A 6,184-nucleotide genomic window follows, 5' to 3' on the forward strand; every position below is an offset into this window, starting at 1 on the left:
CACTTTACTGCATTGGAGAAGGAAATGGCAACCCACTCCAGTGTTCTTGCCTGGAGAATCCCAGGGATGGCGGAGCCTGGTGGGCTGCCGTCTATGGGGTCACACAGAGTCGGACACGACTGACGTGACTTAGCAGCAGCAGCCGTACACTACAGTCTGAGGGAGAGTGGGCAACTTGGTGAGAAGCTCCTTGTGTTTTTGATTTACTTTTTTCTAATAACTAAGGATGTTGAGCAACTTTTCGTGTGTTTGTCAGCCATTTGGAGAAAAGTCTATTCAAGTCCTTTGCCTATTTTTTAATTGGGTTGTCTTTTTGTTATTGAGTTGTAGGAATTATGTACTCTGGATCTTAAACCCTTCTCAGATATATGCTTTACAAATATTTTCTCCTATTTTGTAGATTGTGTTATTCATTTTTTGATAATGTCCTTTGCACCAAAGTTTTTAATTTTGGTGAAGTTCATTTAATTTTCCTTTTGCTGCTGATGCTTTTGATGTCATATCTGAGTCCATTGTCAAATCCAAGGTAATGAAGACTCATCCTTGTTTGTTTTTTTTTTTTTCCCTTAGAGTTTTATCATTTTTGGCATTCTTACTTAGTCAGTGCTCCATTTTCAGTTTAATTTTGTTTGTCACGAGATGTAAGGATCCAGCTTCATTGTTTTGGTGTACTACTTAACCCAGTAGTTTGATTGCAGCTTTGTAGTAAGTTTTGAAATCAAAAGCATACTTTCTCTGACTTTGTTGCTTTTCAAGATTGTTTTGGCTAATTAGGGCCTCTTGCATTTTTGTATGAATGTAAAGATTGCTTTTTCCATTTCTGCAAAAAAATGTTTTGGGGAGGATTTTGATGGAGATTCCATTGAATTTGTAGGTCACTTTGTGTAGTCTCTTTGTTGTTCACTTCCTAAGTCATGTCCAACTCTTTGCAACCCCATAGACTGCAGCATGCCAGGCTCCTCTGTCCTCCACTATCTCCCAGAGTTTTCTCAGTCATGTCCATTAAATTGGTGAAGGTATCTAACCATCTCATCCTCTATTGCCTCCTCCTTTTGCCTTCCGTCTTTCCCAGCATCAGGGTCTTTTCTAATGAGTCAGCTCTTTGCATCAGGTGGCCAAAGTATTGGAGCTTCAGCATCAATCCTTCCAATGAATATTCAGGGTTGATTTCCTTTAGGATTGACTGGTTTGATCTCTTTGCAGTCCTGGGGACTCTCAAGAGTCTTCTCCAGCACCACATTTTGAAAGCATCAATTCTTCGGTGCTCAGCCTTCTTTATGGTCCAACTCTCACACGTGTACATGACTACTGGAAAATCCATAGCTTTAACTATACAGACTTCTGTCAGCAAAGTGATGTCTCTGCTTTTTAATGTGCTGTCTAGGTTTGTCATAGCTTTCCTTCCAAGGAGCAAGTGTCTTTTAATTTCATGTCTGCAGTCACTGTCTGTAGTGGTTTTGGAGCCCAAGAAAATAAAATCTGTCTCTGTTTCCACTTTTTCCCCTTCTGTTTGCCATGAAGGGATGATACCAGATGCCATGATCTTAGTGTTTTGAATGTTCAGTTTCAAGGCAGCTTTTTCACTCTTCATTATTATTTAATATACTTATCCAAGGCCCAGAGAGATGAAGTGACTTGCCCAAGATCACACAGCTAACTGGTAGTAGAGTGTATTGAGAAACAATATTCTCAACTACAATAGCTGCTCTCTTTCCATTATATCATCCCCTGGACTCTAAATCCCAAGTCAGTAAGGGCTTACTATGTCTTAGTTCCTTTTCACTTTCTGTCATTAGGGTGGTATCATCTGCATATCTGAGGTAGTTGATATTTCCCCTGGCAATCTTGATTCTAGCTTGTGAGTCATCTAGCCTGACATTTCACACGATAGACTCCCCATGTAAGTTAAATGAGCTGGGTGACATTATACAGCCTTGTTGTATTCCTTTCCCAATTTTGAATCAGTCCACTGTTCCATGTCTGGTTTTAGCTGTTGCTTCTTGATCTGCATACAGGTTTCTCAGGAGACAGGTAAGGTGGTCTGGTTCTCCTGTCTCTAAGAATTTTCCACACCGTCAAAGGCTTTAGTATAGTCAGTGAAGCAGATATACATGTTTTTTTCTGAATTCCCTTGCTTTCTCCATTATCCAGTGAATGTTGGCAATTTGATCTCTGGTTCCTCTGCCTTTTCTAAACCCAGTTTGTACATCTGGAAGTTGTTGGTTCTCGTACTATTGAAGTATAACTTGAAGGATTTTGAGCCTAACCATGCTAACGTGAAATGAACTCAACTGTATGGTAGTTTGAGGATTCTTTGGCATTGCCCTTCTTTGGAATTGGAATGAAAACTGACCTTTTTCAGGCCTGTGGCCACTGCTGTTTTCCAAATTTGCTGGCATATTGAGTGCAGCACTGTAACAGCACCATCTTTTAGGATTTGAAATAGCTCAGTTGGAAGTTCATCACCTCCACGAGCTGTGTTCATAGTAATGCTTCCTAAGGCCCACTTGACTTCACATTCCAGGATGTCCGACTCTGGTTGAGTAACCGCATTATTGTGGTTATCTGGCTCCTTTAGACCTTTTTAGTATAGCTCTTTTGTGTATTCGTGCCACCTCTTTTTAATCTCTTCTTCTTCTGTTAGGTCCTTACCATTTTTGCCCTTTATGGAGCCCATCCTTGCATGAAATGTTACCTTGGTATCTCCAGGTTTTTTGAAGCTATTGCTAGTCTTTTTCATTCTATTGTTTTCCTCTGTTTCTTTGCATTGTTCATTTAAAAAGAAAGCCTTAATTGTAAGGCTTAAAAACAAAAAAGATTGCGTTTGATAGGAGTAACTTCATTTCTGACAGTCGCACCAAGGAACATTTGGAGGAGAATTTAGTCAAATGACTTTGGAACAGTCTTTCTATTTCTGACTTTTCTTAAAGCCCTCAGGTATTATGAAGTGAAGTACAGGTCACTCAGTTGTGTCCGACTCTTTGTGACAGCCTTGGACTGTAGCCCACCAGGCTCCTCTATCCATGGAATTCTCCAGGCAAGAATACTGGAGTTGGTAGCCGTTCCATTCTCCAGGGATCTTCCCAACCCAGGGATTGAACCCAGGTCTCCCGCGTTGCAGGAAGATTCTTTGCCATTTGAGCCAACAGGGAAGCCGGGGATTGTAGCTGTACTTTTAAAATTAACCAAGTTCTTATTTAGTCTGTATCATTTCTAAATTTCCTTAAGTCATGATTTTAGCAATCTAAATAATACCAACTTTCAGCTGCTGTTAATAAGACTGAGTGAAATATTCTTTTAATTATGCCTCTGGTTTTACAGGAATCCCTTTGGTTGTCCTTAAATTTTTCATTGGAAAGTTTTCAGCTCTGTGGTTTTCCCCTTAGAAACTTTTCTAGCCTAGTGCTCTATTGTAGATTTATGTGGTTTTCTATGATGGTACGTATGGTAATTTTCAGGTTTTATTTTTCCTATTGTGTCTTTCCTTTTGAGGTGTGTCTTTGTTTATTATTTGTTATTTATTATGTATGCAGTTTGCTGTGCTAATGACTTGAAAGACTTCTAGTTTTCATTTGACTTCTAACTGAAACCCGAGAACCCTTTGTTGTTTGGTCTTATCTTACATACTGTGTATATTTGATCACTTTTCACATAGAGTATTTCCTTGTGCAGATTGAGTCCTTACTGCTGTTTTACATGCACATAAAACTTTATAAAAATGTCTTGTACTTTATTCTTACTAGCTTTGTTCTGTGCTTTACTATCTAAATGTCTGTGTCATTTGCAAACCTGAAGATTTCTGTGCACTTCTTTCTACTAAATCATCTAAATATTTAAACGAATTGATCTTAGTATTATCTGTGGGTGTTTTGTCTCCTATATGTCTCTATCTGGTTTTCTTTTTTTTTTGGCTGTGCCATGCAGCTTGCAGGATCTTAGTTCCTTGACAGGGATCAAACCAGGGCCTGGAAAACACAAGAGTCCCAACCACTGGACCACCAGGGAATTCCCCTTGGGGTTTTTTTTTTTTTTGTCTCTATACTTAAGTTTTCCAGTATCATATTTTTAAAAGTTTATTTATATACAACTTGATCAAAACTTAGTAGATAATGGTGTTTACTTCCTTTTGTTCATATATTTTTTGAGTCAAAGAATCAGATAGTAGAAGCAGAAGTATTTTGTGGCTTAATGGATTTGTAGCTGACATATTTCATTCCTACCTTATAGCTTCTGGATTGTAAGCTAAGAGTAACTCCTCTTTGCAGTGGAGCCAAAAGGCCTTGCATTAGCCCAGCGAATGCATTCGTGAACTATACCTGTCTCTCTCTGTCTCTCTCTTTTTTTTTTGCTACGTTACTCAGCTTGTGGGATCGTAGCTCTCCAACCAGGGACCTAACCTGCACCCTCAGTAATGAAAGCCCAGAGTCTTAACCACTGGACAACCAGGGAATTCCCTATGCTTTGTCTTTTTTGAGGCCACTCTTTCCTTTTAGGTTCTTAACTGTGTTTGAAACAATAAACTTTTGGATAAGTGATGTAATTTATTCTCCCTTGGTAGAGTGTGTTCTCTGTGCATTTGCCTTTTCCCCCTCAATGTAGTCAAAGAATTAATCTGACAGGAGTCTACTATTTCTCCTATGGTTTACATCTTTGTGACAGTCAGTAGAACTTGAGTCTTCTGTGGCTCCAAAAGAGTTTCGTTAGATTTTAGCACAGCTCACACTGTAAAAGGTGTAGAAATTTTTTTTTTTTTTTTGGTAGCACATTTTAGAGGATGCACATGTTTCATCTCTAAAGTAATAGTGTTGCTGCTGCTGCTAAGTCACTTCAGTCGTGACCGACTCAGTGCGACCCCATAGACAGCAGCCCACCAGGCTCCCCCGTCCCTGGGATTCTCCAGGCAAGAACACTGGAGTGGGTTGCCATTTCCTTCTCCAAAGCATGGAAGTGAAAAGTGAAAGTGAAGTCACTCAGTCGTGTCCGGGGACTCTTAGCAACCCCATGGACTGGAGCCTACCAGGCTCCTCCGTCCATGGGATTTTCCAGGCAAGAGTACTGGAGTGGGGTGCCATATTCTCCCCCTACACCCCCCAAAAATTAAAGTTACTAAAATGTTGACTAGAAGGAAGAGAGAATTTTTGGAGTAGTGAATGGGCAGGGGTAGGTGGTATGTTAGAACAAGTCATGACTACTTAGAACTCCTCGTGGCTCTAGTTGGCATATATCTATGTCAGAGAGAGTGAATCTGCTCTAGTGTTAGGTGGATATTTCCATAGATAAGGCAAGGTACCCTGTCTGAGGTCACCAGTACAGTTTTCAGGAGAAAAAGGGCTTTTAAGAGTGCATGTCCACTCAAGTCACTTTGTAGTTGAAACTCCTGGGTTGAATACCTGTTCCTTAAGCTGATTTAGAATAAGTAGATATGAAAATTTAGAAAAATACATTTTTAAGTGAAAGAAATGTTTAACCTAAGCAAGTTAAGTTATAGAAGAGAATTATATGCATTTTATACTTTGTATGTTGTTATGGTTTGCCATTGATCCAGTTCCCACGCCTGTTATTGTTTAGTTGCTGAGTTGTGTCCAACTCTTTCATGACTCCGTGGACTGTAGCCCACTAGACTCCTAGTGGAGTACATGAGATTTTCCAAGCCAGAATACTTGGAAAATACTTGGGTTGCCAATTCCTTCTCTATTTAATTGTGTTACTACTACTTGTTTCATAGACTGTGTAAATATATACATACTTGTAGTTTTCCTTAGGATCCCATTTTTGGAATTAAATCAGGTTTGTTCCCCCACACCCCTTTTGCTTCTTTGCGTATGTCAGCTTTTTATTTGAGATTCACTTTGTAAGATTCTTTTTATAAGTTCTTAGTAACTCTAGTATATAAAATTGAAATGTGTTCTAACTATTTTTGATAAAAATCATATGGCACCCCACTCCAGTACTCTTGCCTGGAAAATCCCATGGATGGAGGAGCCTGGTGGGCTGCAGTCCATGGGTCACTAGGAGTCGGACATGACTGAGCGACTTCACTTTCACTTTTCACTTTACTGCATTGGAGAAGGAAATGGCAACCCACTCCAGTGTTCTTGCCTGGAGAATCCCAGGGACGGGGGAGCCTGGTTGGCTGCCGTCTGTGGGGTTGCACAGGGTCGGACACAACTGAAGCGACTTAGCA

General features: G+C 39.9%; 1 protein-coding gene across 8 annotated transcripts in view; it reads left to right on the forward strand.

Moving 5' to 3' along the window:
• The window catches only part of RAPGEF2 (Rap guanine nucleotide exchange factor (GEF) 2), a 188,833-nt gene that overhangs the window by 54,017 nt on the left and 128,632 nt on the right, over positions 1-6,184 (forward strand). Inside the window, exon 1 of one of the 8 annotated variants that reach the window (XM_010836100.1) lies at positions 78-178. The exons of the other annotated variants lie outside the window; for them this stretch is intronic. The gene's annotated coding sequence lies outside the window, so the exon portion shown is untranslated. Of the gene's footprint in view, positions 1-77; positions 179-6,184 lie in introns of those variants that run through there. 8 annotated transcript variants of the gene reach the window in all.

The sequence above is a fragment of the Bison bison genome, unplaced genomic scaffold (assembly GCF_000754665.1).
Source record: "Bison bison bison isolate TAMUID 2011002044 unplaced genomic scaffold, Bison_UMD1.0 scf7180017864060, whole genome shotgun sequence".
NCBI lineage: Eukaryota > Metazoa > Chordata > Mammalia > Artiodactyla > Bovidae > Bison > Bison bison.